Source organism: Carassius carassius, chromosome 42, assembly GCF_963082965.1.
Source record: "Carassius carassius chromosome 42, fCarCar2.1, whole genome shotgun sequence".
In the NCBI taxonomy this organism is placed as follows: Eukaryota; Metazoa; Chordata; class Actinopteri; order Cypriniformes; family Cyprinidae; genus Carassius; species Carassius carassius.
Window position 1 is genome coordinate 5,433,750 of NC_081796.1, and position 18,457 is coordinate 5,452,206.

The following is an 18,457-nucleotide window of genomic DNA, read 5'->3' on the forward strand; positions in this document are numbered from 1 at the left end:
GGGCTCAATTCAGTGCATAAATAAATTGTGTGCACAATTTGCTAATTTGTTCCCTCGATGTACTAAAACATGTACACGGTTACTATTTTGTTCCCTGGATTTGCTAAATCATTCACACGATTTATAAATCAAGAGAACTAATTAGTAAATTGTGCACATGATTTATCAAATCGAGGGAACAAAATAGTAACCGTGTACACATTTTAGTACATCGAGGGAACAAATGAGCAAATTGTGCACACAATTTATTTATTTTTTCTTGAATGTCATGTGCGGGGTCACCGTAGTTTCCAAAATGTATGAATGAGGATTTGTCTCTTAAAAATTTCTATGATTCTCTTAAAACCTGTTAACCTGCACCAGAACGCCCTCGTCCTCAAAGCCTCTCCCACACGCACATGCCAGTGATTATGAATAGATTAAATGAAACAGGAAAAATTTAATCTTGACAAACTATGTATCATTATCACGCGCTCTGACGCACCTGTCAGCTGATGGAGGCGGAACTTACAGCGATTGCAAATTCCTTTCTTTCTTTTTATTTTAGAGAGTTTTTATATATGTGAGAGTGTGTTTTATGTTGAATGTGAATGTATGTGCATGATTACCATCTGTTTGAGTGCAAATCAGCCCAAATCAGATCGCTATTACTGAATGGTCACGGCTATCAAAGTGAACGCGTCTATATGAATAGAGAGAGTGGATTATTTACTTCGGCACATTTGTGTTATTACCATCTGTATAAGTGGCCATCAGCACATCAGCACTTATTTGCATCGTAATTCATTGTAAAATATGCATCTCTAGCAATCTCAGGATGTTCTATATTGGCAAACAATGTTAAATCTTTTTTTATTTTTCTTATTATTCTTATTTTTCTTACTCAAATTATTCTTATTGTATTTTTCTAGTGCTCAAATAAATCATTTATATGATGTCTAAGTTTATGTCTAGTGTTTTATAATTGAAAAAAACTATGCAGTGGTATGTTTACTGACTAAATAGTTTGTAGAAGCCTTCAATACTATAGGGAAATATATTTTCTTATATTTGGGGGGGTGGGGTGTAGACATAGTCTCAGAAAAATATTTGCAGGAGTCTCATTTTTCATGATATTTTATTCAGATTTGAAATAGAAACTCATGAGACATGTGGCTTTCAACCCATTACTTTTCTAGATTGCTCCAGGACTTATTTCATGTATTTTTATATCAAATAAAAAAATATTTAAGAGTGGTAAAAAAAAATTCAAGGCACTTCAGTGTCTATAACTTTTAATATTGTTGAGCATTATCAAATCTGGTTGATAAAAAGTGAAGCCCAAAGGGTCTTCTTTCTAAAGACACCACAATTATGTTTGTAACACACTGAAGTAGGAAACTATTACAATTATAAGTTAGTTAGAGCACTTTCAGCTGTGAGTCCCATAATGGGGGGTGCTGGCTAACAGGTTAAATATTTTCTATGATGGTGGTTTCATGTGTGGTTCTGCAGAGTATGTTTTCTTATGCGTGTTGATCTGATGTGAACCTACTCTGATTGGGTGATTATTACCTGTGGATAGTTATCTCCTATTAATTTATGTAATGATTTCAGTTAAGCTTGTCAGCTGTTGCTAATTTGTGAATGTGGAATCCAATATGGAGATGTGCCTTTTAAATGTTTGTGTAGGCTGTGTGTTTAAGATCCTGAGGAAGGTCCTCAAATTGCATCGGTTTTGTTAAAATAATGAAAAGTCTCCTAATCACAAGCAGTATTAACTCTTGTAATAATTCGGCTCATATTCTTGTATCCAGTTGTTTTCATGCATCTTCTAAGTGGTAAACTTACTCCAGATCCTACCTAATAGTTGTTACCCCTGCAATCTGACAAATTTACACTTAAAAAAAATAAAAAAAAATAACACTTTACTACTTTATAAGTAAATAATAATAATAAAAAAAGAAAGTTAATACAATTAGAAAAACATAAAAAACATATAAATAAAATAAAAACATTTTGGTATATATGTGTTTTTGTTGACTTTCAGTGTGGTTGCAAGAAAACAGATGAATAAAGTTCCAACACGGGTTTAATAAAAATAAATATTTATTTTCCATTACTCTCTCTCTCTCTCTCTCTCTCTCTCTCTCTATATATATATATATGAAAATTGTATATGTAATGAAAAATGCTGGAAATTCTTATAAATGATCCCATGAATATAATAATAATAATAATAATAATAATAATAATAATAATAATAATAATAATAATAATGTTTCCTAACTGTAATATGAATGAGGTTTCCGAACAGTAATACGTTTGCCATTGAAGCCATGACAAATGCCGACAGCCCAGCCGTGGCCATATTTTCTGCAGACCACACAGGGCTTTTTGTTTATTTGAGCTTTTAACCCTAGGCTGAAGGACAGATGTAACCTCCTCCTGGCTGCTGACACATGGCACATTCAGAGGCCTGTAGTTTGTTTGACTGTCACAACATGTTTCACCATTGCCCTGTGGTACATTTTGGCGAGCGTGATTTCAACATTTTCCTGGATCAACATTCTTGTTGAATTGAGATATGACTTTTCAGAAAATATCTGTTTTAGGCTTACAATCAGGGTTAGATGCTTCTACAGCTTTGTTAATCAGAAATAATTTCCCACTGATTTTAGGAATAAGTTATGGGTAGGGTTTGGTTTATGGGTTGGGATTGGGATTGGGTTCAGTCTATATTTTTGGACAATAATGTTGATCCAGGATCATCAGATGGTGTTGATCCAGGAATATGTCTTACTTGGCAAAGTCACGGCAACCTGTACATTTCGCAGTCAAAATCATAGGCTGTGTAAAAACATGAAGGTAGTGTCCGTGACATCACTCAGGTTTCCGAAGATCATTTTTGAAGCCTAAAGTAGGCGGAGCTGGCCATCCCCATCTTGGCAGCATGTCACTGCACATCACTCCCAAATAATCGAAAATGGGCAAAGAGGCGGTAGCTGGTTGCTGAAACCGTGCCCACCTAGCTTGACGGTGGTGCATCAATGCATCCTTTCTAAATAAATGTAGTATTTGTTTTTATATATATATATATATATATATATATATATATATACACGCTGACAATCATTCAATCATGTTTTATTTTATTTCATTTAATTTTATTTGTTCAGTCGTTGTGTATGCACAATTTGCTAATTTGTTCCCTCGATGTACTAAAACATCTACACGATTACTATTTTGTTCCCTCGATTTGTAAATTGTGTGCACAATTTACTATTTTGTTCCCTGGATTTGCTAAATCATTCACACGATTTATAAATCCAGAGAACTAATTAGTAAATTGTGCACATGATTTATCAAATCGAGGGAACAAAATAGTAACAGTGTACACGTTTTAGTACATCGAGGGAACAAATTAGCAAATTGTGCACACAATTTATTTATTTTTTCTTGAATGACGATAATAGTTTGACGGTGGTGCATCAATGCATCCTTTCTAAATAAATGTAATATTTGTTTATATATATATATATATATATATATATATATATATATAGATAGATAGATAGATAGATAGATACACACACGCTGACAATCATTCAATCATGTTTTATTTTATTTCATTTAATTTTATTTGTTCAGTCGTTGTACTCTTTCATCTAATTGTAATAGCTTTTTTCAATAATAAAGTAATACACTTTATTTCATTTTTTTCAACTGACTTCATTAATCTGTCTTTTTCAGACCCTATACATTTGTCAAATTACAAAAGTAAAATGAGTTTGAATGGCTTTTCATGTCAATGATGACTGCCCAAATACTTTTTTTGGGGGTACATAAGCATATATTGACAGATATAAGTAAACAGGCATAGAGAGAAAAAGAGTGCGTGCAACACTGTGTTTATGTGGACCTAAATAAATGTATTTCTCTAACATCTATTGAAGGTGACATTAATCATTTTCTTTAGTTAGAACTTCCATTCCACCTTGAGAGCACCTCACCCGTTTTTATCAATATTAATGGTTCCCTCTCTTACTTAGCCAAAGCTATTTCACACTTGGTTAGCTAGGCCATGAGAAGTGTCTCAGGGGCGGTGTATTTAGCGAGCTTCCTAAATATTTTTTTTCAAAATCCCTAATCACGCCAGCAAACCTGCCATTTATTTTCCCTAAAATGGAGCAATTGCTCAGTTTATGCATGTCACTAAGACCTTTTAGAAGTGCTTTGAGAATTCTAATTGGAAAGTGTTCAATAATGTGCACGTTTCCTGCACCACTGTCACAGTCCAAGAGAGCTGTCGACCAGTATTTATCTTTTTGAAGATGAACATTGTTGTTGATTTCGGAGGGAAGAATGGTGTCTATGGTTCTTACAGCCAAGTACCCACATATACCCACACACTTTTCAAGCGCTAAATGGTTTTCACAAGGTCACTAGGCTAATTGGCTGACCAGTGTACATTATATCACACTGAAATTCATTTGAAATTGGAGTTACCATTAAAAAAAAAAGAAAGAAAAATTTTTTTATGCTGTTGTGTTTTTTTATGTACTATTAATTTGCTTAATTCATAGGCATTGATTGGCAGCCCTATGCTCAAACCGTCTCTTTCTAATCAGAAACAAGTAGCATGGCTTGCCAGTGTCCCATAAGGACTCGGTGGGACAATGTGTTTTCACTTCCTGTATAGATGTATAGATTTCAGTACAAGCATTCATATGATCTGTGCACATCATGTCAGACACTAGGCTCATGCTAAATGAAAGTGGATTAGTGATTGTTTGGTGCTAATTATTAAGTTTATGAGGTTCATGGTAGCTATAAGTCTATCTACAAAAAGAAGAATGGGAATGAAACTCAACTATCTTAAAAAATGCTTTCAAATGTTCCTTTTCAACTTTTCACAAAGAAACATTTTCACCATATGCTGTAGTCATTTATTTTTTTCAGTGATTCTTTCTGTGGATTACATAGTTTCTTGTATAGGTTGTTGCTCCTTTAGTGAGCATTTATGAGTGAGTCATTTGAATGATTCAGGTAACCGATTCATTCTCTAACAGATGAGTCAAATCTTCACAGATTTATTCAAAACCATAGAATATTTCAGGAACAAATGGATTCTACAGTGACTTTGGAATCAATGTCTGAGCAATAGAAGACACTAAAATGTAAGCAGCTCAATATGAAGTTATTATTTAGTGAGTTTTTGTATAATGCCACACAATTGTGGTGCCTTCTTGTTAGGCCTACAGTAACTTTTTCCAGCTTTATATATATATATATAATAAACTGGGGATTGAATCTTCAGTAGCAGCAACAGGCAAACCCAAAATGTGGAAGAAAGTTGTTTCATATACAGTACAAGAGATCATTAAGGGCGCTCCTTTATTTTTGTGTAATAGTATTTTTTTGTTTTTACCTTCGTTTAACCTTGTTTAGCTAACACTAACATTCTTTAATGTTTTAGTTACAGATTCTGTCATTTTGTCTGTCTGTCAGTATGCCTATAAGCAAATAGCCCTTTTGAGACTGAATAAGTATTTGATGCTACTTTATTCTTCAGATGAATATGCTTTTATTATTCTTTTGCAGAGCACCCATATATGGTGGAGTGTTCTTTTTGGGGATTGAAGTGATAGCTGAAAATTCTGTCACTTATTCTTCCTCATTTCAAGTCTATATGATGATATTTTGAAAAATGTTGGTAACCAAATAGATTTGAAGAACTTAACTGAATATATATATATAATATATATATATATATATATATATATATATATATATATATATATATATATATATATATATATATATATATAATGGTCAACTACCCTTTAATAAATGTCTCATATGAAATTGTGTAAAACCCTACTGATTTACTACATCACAAAACCAGAATCCAGATAAAAACAGATAAGGACTATTATCTTAGTTCCTGTTTGATGGTGTGCTATCAGCTTAAGATATATGCTCCTGTTGTAATCACAGAGTAGTATGAGTTCTGAAATCATTGTTAACTGTGTTGGCATATTTAAACAGAATAGTAAAAAAGAAAAAAATGTAAAAACTGTTGGAAAACAATTATTAAGCATTATGATGTTGCTTAACTCTATAAAATAACTAATGCTTAACTAAAAAACAAATATAAATAATACTTAAGTTACTCTTTTTGTAAAATAGTGTTAAAATACTAAATTATTATAATTATTGACAACATTTTTATTCTAATGGCTATACCAGGTTTACTGCAAGGCTTAAAAAGCACTACTGTCAAAAACTAGCACTGTACATATAAATAACTTTTACTGTAGCTTCTGATCGCAATAGGAAAAAAAGTTTTGTCCTTCCGCAGGGTTACGTCTTGTTGTTTTTCAGTACAAAATGTCTAAATAATCTTAAATAAATTGAGTAAGATTTAAATATAAATCTTGTTTGATCAAAATTGATCAAAATCGATCAAAATTAAGTGAGTGCATGATAAAAAAAAAAAGAACAAATGTCTGCCAGTGGGCTCCAAAAAATAAATAAATAAAGTGTCCATACCCCATAGTCGGATATTTGTTCTTGCTTTCAGCATAAATTCACTTAATTTTCTTCAGTTTTTTTTTAGAAGTAAATATTATTTATTTATTTATTTAATTGTTTGTTTGCAATTTATGCAACATTTAATGTCCCGACTATATGAATGTAAGTCTTTCTGCTCTGATTTAAGATTTATTAATGCCTTAGTTTGCGGAAGGGTGAAATAAGCCTTTTTAATACCCACATGAACCTAAATGTCTTGTCATTTTTTATGCAGCATAAGCACAATTTATACAATCAAAGAATACAATTAGTACACAAATATGTAGGTATGTATTTATTAATTAACAATAAGTAATTTTGACTGTGCACTTATTATCAAGACAAAGTCAATATTTATAGCAGCCATGTACTACTTTTTTGTCTGAAGCAAAAGCACTTGAATGTATTTTAGTTTACAAATAGTATTTTTTTTTATCACATCAAATAAATAAGATACTGTAATGAATTAAAACCTTTGTAATCGTCGGGAAGAAGGAGGCGGGAACCGGCGGACAATCAAATGAAACTTTAATTACAAAATAAACACAAAACAGCGCACCAGCCCCTCACGGACGACTGATGCGCACAAAATAAAACCAAAACATAAAATAAAGTCCAGGCCTGGTCCTCTCTCGTCCTTCACTGTCGTCGCTCCAGTTTTATATCCTTCCATCTCCTCCGTGGGCCTCGAGACCGGCGGGTCGAACAGGTGTAGCTCATCTCCAATCACTCCACCGGCGAGAGAAAAGGAGATGTAAGGAGGAGCGACAGAGACGAGAGACAAAAAAAAAAAAAAAATTCAGGTTCCCAGACGCACTGCTGCTCGGCCCTCCAACAGCTGGGTGATCTCCTCCGCGGTGCCTGGCGGTGGCACTGGACGGCCCTGGGCAGACGGCACGACACTCCTCCACCGCCCGGTGGACGGCGACGGCTCCTCCGGTTTTGGGCAGCCGGCAGGAGTCCCCCGTTCCCTGCTCCTCGCCGTTCCGGCGGATGTCAGCAGGCTCCGGCCACCTGGTGAACGGCGCCGACTCCTCCGCTCCCTCACGGATGGCAGCCGCCCCTCCATATCGTGGGCGGCCGGCAGCGAGCTCGCCCGTCCCCGGCAACTCACTCCAGCCCACCACCTCGAGCGTCCATGGCGGCACACTCCTCGCCTGCTCGATGGCACCGCGGATTCACCACAGCGGCGAAGGATCTTCAGCAGCGCGTCCCTCCTTGTCCCGGGTTTCGGCACCACTGTAATGAATTAAAACCTTTGTAATCGTCGGGAAGAAGGAGGCGGGAACCGGCGGACAATCAAATGAAACTTTAATTACAAAATAAACACAAAACAGCGCACCAGCCCCTCACGGACGACTGATGCGCACAAAATAAAACCAAAACATAAAATAAAGTCCAGGCCTGGTCCTCTCTCGTCCTTCACTGTCGTCGCTCCAGTTTGATATCCTTCCATCTCCTCCGTGGGACTCGAGACCGGTGGGTTGAACAGGTGTAGCTCATCTCCAATCACTCCACCGGCCTCGCTCCCACGTCCCTCGGCCCCCGCCCCACTCGTCACAGATACAAATTATTATTATTATTATTATTATTTACTGTTTAAACTTTGATACAAATAGTATAAAAATATATATATTTTGATACATATAGTTCTGAATAAATATTCTGAATTTCAAGAAAAAAATCAATTGTGAGATTAAAATTAATTGTTACCTTGTTTATATTTATATATATATATATATATATATATATATATATATATATATATATATTATGTGATTCATGTTGCTTATAACACATAACCCACAACACTGTGCATAAATCTATGGGTATTCCTTGACTGTGCCATGTCCTTCTGCTCTGAGTCAGACTTTCAGGCCAGTGGAGCGTAAACGGTTAGGATTTGCCCTTAAACCAGCAGTGTTCCTAGACTGTCATCATGTCTTTAGATGGTTCAAGTAGTAGCAAAGCTCTTTCCAGTCACTGGAAAGTAGGATGATGACATTTGAAATCTCCATTTAAAAGAGTTGTTAAAGGTAAATGCATCAAAACCTATGCTATAAAAGACCAGAAAATACTTAGTTTGCTATTTCTCCATACTGGGTTTGTAAAATAAATAAAAAATAAATACTATGTCATTATTGGTTGCTTATCATCATTCCAAGCACAAAGGGAGAAATTATCAATCATCTTTACCTAGTAAATTGTGATTTGCGCTGCTTGTAGTGCACTTCACCTTTTAAATTAATGATGTTATACCAACCCTTAGTTATTTATCAATGTATCATAGCTCCATGTGCGACTGACTGATACTCAGAGGGTTTTTGCCAGAAAACCTATTTGACACATAATTATTTTTAAAGCTTAAGAAACAGCAGTCCTGCCATGGCACCCTGGGTGTTAACAGGCACATGGTTTTTCCTACCATTGCTATGTTGATGACACACCTCTTATTTCAACCAGATGATCCACCGATACGTGCTCAGCTCAAAGATTCTCTGGTGAACATCTCAGCATGGATGAAAAACATCACCTGCAGCTCATCCTGGCAAAGACAGAGCTTCTCATCTTTCCAACCCTATCAGTACAGCACCAGTTTACCATAAATTTGGGCTTATCAATGATAATCCCATAGAGTTTGGCCAGGAATCTTGGGGTGATTCTTGATGATCAGCTGACCTTTAAATATCATTTTGTAAAAACAGAAAGAGCATGCAGATTCGCACTACACAACATGAAGAAGATCTGACCCTTCCTAACAGAGCACACAGCTTCTCGCCCATGCTCTTGTCATTTCTAGGCTGGACTATTGCAATGCTCCTCTGGCTGGACTTCCAACATGTGCAATCAGACCTCTGCAAATGATTCAGAATGCAGCAGTACAGTATGTCTTGTTTTCAATGAGCCCAAAAAAGCCCAAGTCAAACCGCTTCTCATCACTCTTCACTGGCTTCCAGTTGCAGCTCGCATTAAGCTCAAGACATTAGTGCTTGCCTTCAGTACAGCCACAGGCTCTGAACCCTCCAACCTCCACTCTCTCTTAGGAGACAACATCCCCTCCAGAAGCCTGTGGTCGGTAAATGAGCGGCGGCTCGTGCTGTCATAGCAGAGGGGCACAAAATCACTCTCGTTTTCTTTCACCATACCCAGTTGGTGATATGACTTGCTTAACTACATCCGGACAGCCAAATCCCTCACAATCTGCAAGAAACAGCTGAAAACAACTAAAAACTCAACTCATCATAATGTGAGCATGTAACGGCATCATCCAAAAAGACAAAACAAAAAAAAAAACAATTCCATTCCTTCACTTTTTCTATTCTGTTATTATACTTTATCAGTTCTTTCTGTTCTAGCTTTTACTATTTTGAACGAAGACTGAAACCTTCTATAATTGGCACTAAACCCTACTATAAACCTAACCATTAGTGTTAACAAAAGCATAACATAAGCCATGCTCTGAAGCAACAATGCCATGTTACCCAAGTTCTTTTCATTGCAAGTGCAACTTTGTACCAGGTGAGCTTCTAAGCAAGTTTACTATATCAGAAAATCCATACAAGTGGAGCTTGTTTTGTGATGCAAATATGAAAATCTATTAATAAAAAAAAAACAAAATAATGTACTATGGTAAACGTGCTTTGATATATTGCATAAGTACATGAAATAGGTGTTTATTTATCAATAATCTGCTGTAATTGTAATGTATGTGTTAAGGAATCAAAGTTATTTTACTGCCACTAGTGTTCATTTCAGCTGAAAACTGCAGCGAAATAGTATGTTTTTGGAGTTCTGCAAAAATGTAGGTAGAGCCTAGGTTGTCTTTCTCATATAAACAATAAAAAAAAAAAAATAATAATAATAATTAAAAAACAGATGTAAGTGTTCAAGTATTGTAGTTGCATTGACAGACATATTTAAAAAATATGCTACAAATGGAAGATATAAAATGTTACAGTTTTAATGAGTCTGTATTGCTGGGGGTAAAATGGTTAGCCTGAAATTGCATTGCTTTACCACCAGGATGTTTTCTTCCGGGAGACAGTATGTCCCCACAGAAAAATAAATAAATAATAAAAATAAATAGATAGATAGATAGATAGATAGATAGATAGATAGATAGATAGATAGATAGATAGATAGATAGATAGATAGATAGATAGATAGATAGATAGTGAGTCGGCTAAGGTGGTATCAGCATCGCCTAGGAAACAGCACTCATACAGCAATTACTGTGGAGTGCGAGCCAATCACTGACACCTGAAACTCATCAACAGCACAGCATTTAAGCAGAGGAAGAGAAGGAGATGAGCTTCAACTCCAGAACAATACTAACACTGTGTTCTGATTCTCTTACAGACTCAAGCTATTGATGATTGGCACCTCACTCTACACTAGGGCTGTCACAATATTATATCTTTTATATCACGGTTATTGTGGCCATAAGAATTCACAATATTATCAAATATTTTATTTAATTAAATTATTTTTTACTTTGTTTATTAAGTTTTTCTTTTTCAGCCAACAAATATAAGAATGCTGATAAGTGCAGGGCACAAGACTGGCTTTCTCTGTCTTCTTTGAAGCTTCTATGAAATAACAAGAGAAAGAATACTGTCAAAAGTTCAAAAGTATGTAAAATAAGATGCCATTTGTTAACATTAATGTACTAACTAACATGAATGAACAATGAACAATACATTTATTACACAATTTATTAATCTTTGGTAAAATTGTTGGTTATTGTTCATGTTAATTCATAGTGCATTAATGTTTACAAACAGAACTTGTTATTTTAATAAATGCATTAGTAAATGCTGAAATTATCATGATCTAAGATGAATAAATGCTGTGGAAATATTGTCCATTATTATCCATTATAATATTTATATATGTTAATAACTAATGTAATTAACTAATGTTAACTAATGAACCTAATTGAAGAATGACAGCAGATGAGGCATTAAGTTCATAGCACTGTGACCAACTTAACATTTTACAGTTTAATGTAGCAATGTGGTCGCTCAGTTTTTCAAGATCAGTTTTAATTGTGTAACTGTTAATAGATTTGAACAAATATAGTGTTACTATGCACAGGTCGTATTGATTGCAAATACAAAAACAAGACTAGTAAAGAAAACGCTGTACTTATTAACATTTCAATATATGAACACTGAAAACCACTGTTAACATTAATATAACGTTTCACATTCTATGACTATTAAAATAATGGGAACTTACTCTGATGAACACGACTCTCCTTGGAGTAGCTGTGAGCACTTCCGTCTTCTTTATTGACAGGTGTCAGCATTAAGGCACAATACTGCCACCTGGGAGCTCAACTACACTGTAAAAAATGATTCAGTGGCTTAGTAAATTTCACAAAAATAAAGAGCTATATTAACTTAATAAAATCTTTTGAAATCATTTAAGTGATATATTGAGTGGGTCAGGTTTAAAAAAATAAAAATAAAAAATCCAACAGGTAATTTCTGTAAAATGTACATATATAATTTAAGTTTATTTAATGAAAATAAATAGGTATTTAACTAACTAATTATATTTTTTATATAACCTCAATATTTCTGGTGATTTCTAATAGAAATATTTGATAATTATTTACTTGTACTGATCTGTTTTAGAAACTAAAATTAAGTATTTCCTACCAATTTTCCTAAATAAAGTTCCAGCGTAATAAATGACAGTTTAAATAAATTGAGTAAATTTCGCGGCTAAAGTGATCGTGTGTGCAGCTCCGCAGGAAAAAAAAAAGTCTGCTTTTCCTCAGCAGCGACGTCAACTAGCCATACTCCTCGCAACTCCTGGTAAGTAACGTTAGTCAGCTAATCCTACTTACGTTTGTAACACTGTATTAAAAAGTTAATAATTATTAAGCATTTCCTAACAATTGTCTTTGTATTTTACGTCATCTTTAATCGAAGCCACCTGAAGGACGGCTTTCCTTAGCAACGGCAAGGCCTGCACTCCTCTCATATCCTGGCACGTTATGTAATTTAGCCAGCTAATACTACTTATGTTTGTAATATTTAATTCAGAAGTTATATATTAAGGATTTCCTAACAATTGTGTTTGTATTTTGCCCATCTTTTTAGGGAAGTCGTGGCCTAATGGTTAGAGAGTTGGACTCCCAATCGAAAGGTTGTGAGTTCGAGTCCCGGCTGGCAGGAATTGTGGGTGGGGGGAGTGAATGTACAGTTCTCTCTCCACCTTCAATACCACGACTTAGGTGCCCTTGAGCAAGGCACCGAACCCCCAACTGCTCCCCGGGCGCCGCAGCATAAATGGCTGCCCACTGCTCCGGGTGTGTGCTCACAGTGTGTGTGTGTGTTCACTGCTCTGTGTGTGTGCATTTCGGATGGGTTAAATGCAGAGCACAAATTCTGAGTATGGGTCACCATACTTGGCTGAATGTCACTTCACTTTCACTTTCACACTTTCACTTAGTTCAACAAGTTTCGTGGCTCAAGCAAGAGGCACCTGTCACTGAAAGACTGCTTTTCTCAGCAACCACATGAACAGCATTACTCGAATTTCCTGTAACATTAGTCATTTTATAACTATGTATATTTGCAATACTTTATTCAAAAGTTGATTAAACGTTGACCGTGTGTACGTGTACATAACAGTGTAGTTTTCTTAGTAAATTGCTAGTATGTTAGCTAGTAAGTTACCAGTAACGTAGTTTTTTTGTTTTTTTTTGGAGTGGGTTAACGTTCGTGCTATTTGTATCACCGTTTATTTCAACCGCCATTTGAAAGTCTAATGATTAGTGTAACTGTGGTCCAGCAACTATAACTATACATGCCCAATGGAGAAAACACATCATTTATGAACGTTCAGATTACAACATTCTGTCTTGTAAAAAGCGATCACGTTTGTGTAAAACATCATAATTACTACATGAACTCAAGTATGAGCTCTTAAATCACCACTACAAAAGCATTTAAAATGGCGTGGACATAACATAGACTGGTGCGTTTTAATCAGCTCCCACTATAGGGAGTCGGTCAGTTTGAGGCCTGCTCCTTTGTAAAGTCATTCTAGTGCACTGAAACCTAGATCACATACAATATTAGTCAAAAGTTTGAAAACCGTAAGCTTTTTAATGTTTCTAAAATAAGTTTCTTAAGCTCATTAACCTTGCATTTATTTAATAAAAAAATGCAGAAAAAACAACCGTCTATCCCTCTACCCTCTATCGCCATTTGGCTAGTAAATTCGCCAGACTGATATTATATATATATATATATATATATATATATATATACACACACACACACACACCGTATTTTTCGGACTACAAGTCGCACCTGAGTATAAGTCGCTTCAGTCCAAGAATACGTCACGACGAGGAAAAAAACATATATAAGTCGCACTGGACTATAAGTCTCATTTATTTAGACCCAAAAACCAAGAGAAAACATTAACGTCTACAGCCGCGAGAGGGCGCTCCTTGTTTTCAGTAGTAGTCTACAGGAGCACTGAGCAGCATTAGAGCACCCTCTCGCGGCTGTAGACGGTAATGTTTTCTCTTGGTTCATGTCAAATTAATTTTGATAAATAAGTCGCAGCTGACTACAAGTCGCAGGACCAGCCAAACCATGAAAAAAAGTGCGACTTATAGTCCGGAAAATACGATATATAAGCTGAATTTTCATTCCATTACTCCAGTCACCGCAGCTGTTCCACAACAAATCCGGACCTGGTGGGTATTTGAAGGACAGTGGGGGAGGGGTGCATTGTTTTAATTGAGTAAACTTACAAAATTTCTTAAGAGTGTGTTAAATATATTAATTTTGATTTGAATTAAGTAATATTTGTGTTCCCTGAAATAGATCAGTTTAATTTTCCATCCTTAAATAGTTTGATAGAAATTTCACAAATATATTAAGTGTATTATAAATAAACAATTGGTTAGTCAAATACTAAATTGTTTTAGTGAAAAAAATAAAAAAGAGAAAATATAACTGTACATTTTAGATAAAATTAACTGTTGTATTTTTTTCAAGTAGTGAAAATTAAACAAGCTTTTTTGTTTCAAAACCATTTGTCATTTTACATAAATATTAAACATGATTATTTATAAAGAAATTGGTTGAAATAATGCAGACCTCAATAAAAGCATATACCATTTATTTACAGCATTGAAGCTCGCAGTTGGTCTCTTCATTTTTCTTTTAGGTTTATTGTTAAAAATAAATTTCCCTATGTAGAAAATTAACCTGTCCTCTTGTTAAAAAGAATGCTGTTATTTTTTGCAACTCCTCCCCCTAGTAAACTTTGTTTGAGATTTTACCTGTCATCTGGTCGAACAGGATGTTTGCTTCTTCAGGTGCTATTTGTTTTGTGTATTTGTCGCTTTCTTGTAACATTCAGGTTTGAATGTTAGCTCTAACCAGTTATCTTTACAATTTGCCTGTAGGATTCAGCTGATCTACCCGTCTTTGGACAAGTGGTGTTGGCAGAGGAGGTCATAGAAATCTACATCCTTCCGGACAATGATGGGGCAGTCAGCGATGTAGGAGTTGTGGTTGAGGGCATCACTGTCCTCAGCAATCTTGGGAATCTCAGCAAAGCCTGCTTCTATCTTTTGGGACTCACGTATGCATGTACTTGCCCTCAAGTTGTCCCAAACCTGTACGAGTTTCTTTCTTCTGTTGAACACAAAAGATATTTTAAAGAGTGTTGGTTAACACAGTTGAAGGTTGCCATTGACTTTTCATAGTATATATATATATATATATATATATATATATATATATATATATATATATTCCTACCATGGAAGTCAACGGCAACCCTCAACTGTCTGTTAACCAACATTCTTTAAAATATCCTTTAATATTGATGTAAGTGTTGCTTTTATTTTTTTATGGTTTAATGTTGAGTGTGACTGCAAATGGCTGGTATGCACCAGGAACAATGTAAGATGTAATTTCTCTTACGGCTATCGTATCTTACATGCAATCTACTTGAATATTAAGATGGATGAAATGTTTCATAAGGTTCAGTCATTTCCCTTATGGCTACTTTACATTTTTTAATTTTGCAATCTACTTGAATATTAAAATGGATGAAATGTTTCAAAGGTTGTTTTTAGATTTTGTCTAATGTTTAATTGACAAATAAATGTTTGATTAAAAATGTGTTTCTTTCTTTATTTGGTTTTATTATATTCATTCTAAAGGGTAAATAGTGTAAAAAAAAGTGAATGCAACATTTTGATAATTTATAGTCCAATATTAAGTTAAATTCATTTTTACATTTAGTAAATATAGCACATTTGTTTGGTTAAATTTCATCTAATATTTCAATTATATCTACTCAATATTTTTTGTTTATTTGACATAGAATTACAGTTGTGTTGTTTTATAATTTTGATGATATCAAATTAATTTTATTTCTCATTTAAAGTAATTCAGTTATTCAGATTTACTTAATTTTTTTACTGACATTTACTCAATTTAAACAGTATATTTCATTGATTTCACAGCTTAAAAATTTACTCAATTTTTTTGAGTGTAAAAATGTTTCATCAAAAAATTGAGTAAATAATAGTTCAACTTTTTACAGTGTAGGTACGGCCAATGGATTATTTACATGTGGTGTTATCATAAGAGAACTGTTCATTTTAAATATTACGCTTATCGCTAATACCGGTATATCGTCACACACTAAATTAACTCAATATCAATAATTGTTACTTTGAATATCACAGTTATCGTCAATACAGGTATATCACAACACCCCTACTCTACACTCACAACACTTGACTGCACAACCAGGATCAGCTGCATCAAAGCATGCCAGCACGCCGCCTCACAGTATCTGCTCTTTTGCACTCTCCGGGGGATTTACTGCACTTGTGTTTTCTGTGCAATCACTCTCCACAATACATTGGTGGAGAATGTGGGCAAGAAAAGAGTGATCAAATCCCTGAAGTCTGGAGTATCATTTAGTGTTTGTGTTCCCACAGAACCCCATTTGCTTTCTCCCCGCTCGGCACGCTACTGGGACCAAGGATGCAGGAGATTATTTGCCGGCTCACGGAAATTAAAGTCCATCAAAAGCAGTTCACAGAACAATTGGAAACAGTATAAGCTGTCTTTGACTCGGGCAGCTCAATTACCTTGAAACAGCCCAGGGTGGTACGAGCTCGGTTCATGGGGATACCCACAACATCCCCGCACGCTGGGTTACCATCTCGGCCTCGCATCAAATGGCAGGACATTTGGAAGTAGCAGCTTCCATGCAGCAGATTCGAGATCAGTTTCATTGGCCGGGAATGGAAGTGGAGGAGAAACAGTTATATCAGAGCTGACCAACCTGCTAGCAAACCTCTCCTCGCATCCGCACCCAATTGAGCGTCTCTGGAGAGACCTGAAAATGGCTTTCCACCAATGTTTACCATCCAGCCTGACAGAACTGGAGAGGATCTGCAAGGAGGAATGGCAGAGGATCCCCAAATCCAGGTGTGAAAATCATTTACATTTATTCATTTAGCTGACGCTTTTATCCAAAGCGACTTACAATTGCTATATATGTCAGAGGTCGCACGCCTCTGGAGCAACTAGGGGTTAAGTGTCTTGCTCAGGGACACATTGGTGTCTCACAGTGGATTCAAACCCAGGTCGAACCCGGGTCTCTCACACCAAGTGTATTTGTCTTATCCACTGCTCCATCACCACCCCATAACTTGTTGCATCATTCCCAAAAATACTCATGGCTGTATTAGATCAAAAGGGTGCTTCTACTAAATACTGAGCAAAGGGTCTGAATACTTAGGACCATTTGATATTTCAGTTTTTCTTTTTTAATAAATGTGCAAAAATGTAATTCTGTGTTTTTCTGTCAATATGGGGTGCTGTGTGTACATTGAGGAAAAAAATAACTTAAATGATTTTAGCATATGGCTGCAATATAATAATAATAATAATAATTAATTACATGTATATAGCGCTTTTCTAGGCACTCAAAGCGCTTTACATAGTCATCACCAGTGTGCAGAATCCACCTGGATGATGCGACGGCAGCCATAGTGCGCCAGAACGCCCACCACACACCAGCTTACTGGTGGAGAGGAGACAGAGTGATGAAGCCAATCAGTGGATCTGGGGATTGTTAGGAGGCCATGATGGTCAGAGGCCACTGGGCGAATTTAGCCAGGATGCCGAGGTCACACCTCTAGTCTTTTTCGAAAGACATCCTGGGATTTTTAATGACCACAGAGAGTCAGGACCTCGGTTTAACATCTCATCCAAAGGACGGTGCTTGTTGACAGTATAGTGTCCCCATCACTACACTGGGGCGCTAGGACCCACACAGACCACAGGGTGAGCACCACCTGCTGGCCTCACTAGCACCTCTTCCAGCAGTAACCTAGTTTTCACAAGCGGTCTCCCATCCAGGTACTGAGCAGGCTGGTACTGGTACTGACCTGAATACTATCCATACCCACTGTATATATATATATATATATATATATATAAATAAATTAAACTTTTTATAATTCCAAAATTTACAACATACTCCCAACCATATTACCCACATGCTTTATCCCTGCTCACGCATGCACAGAGATATTCATGTTACGTCCCTATGGTGTCTCGGACAAGGCTGAGACTTATTGGAAGCTACATCTTTATCCCTAGGAGGAAACATACATTTCTTGATATTTTTATCCCCTGAAGAAAGACCAAAAGGCTCCCCAAACGTACCAAATCAAATGGTTTTTACTTAGCCACTCTTAATTAGGAAGAGTAAACAAACCCTTATCAGTATTCTGCATTCTTCACCATTTCAGTGTAGATAATTGATTATGTTTGGAAGCCATGTGGTATTGGATGCGAATCTTGCTAACGGAAAGAGATACAGTGCTAAA

General features: G+C 35.8%; 1 long non-coding RNA gene across 1 annotated transcript; it reads left to right on the top strand.

Annotated features, from left to right (window-relative positions):
* The first annotated feature begins 12,487 nt into the window (after positions 1-12,487).
* Positions 12,488-15,179, top strand: LOC132123935 (uncharacterized). The gene is made up of 3 exons (XR_009426697.1): positions 12,488-12,559; positions 13,021-13,112; positions 14,999-15,179. It is a non-coding gene; the product is annotated as an uncharacterized LOC132123935 (long non-coding RNA).
* Positions 15,180-18,457: the final 3,278 nt, after the last annotated feature.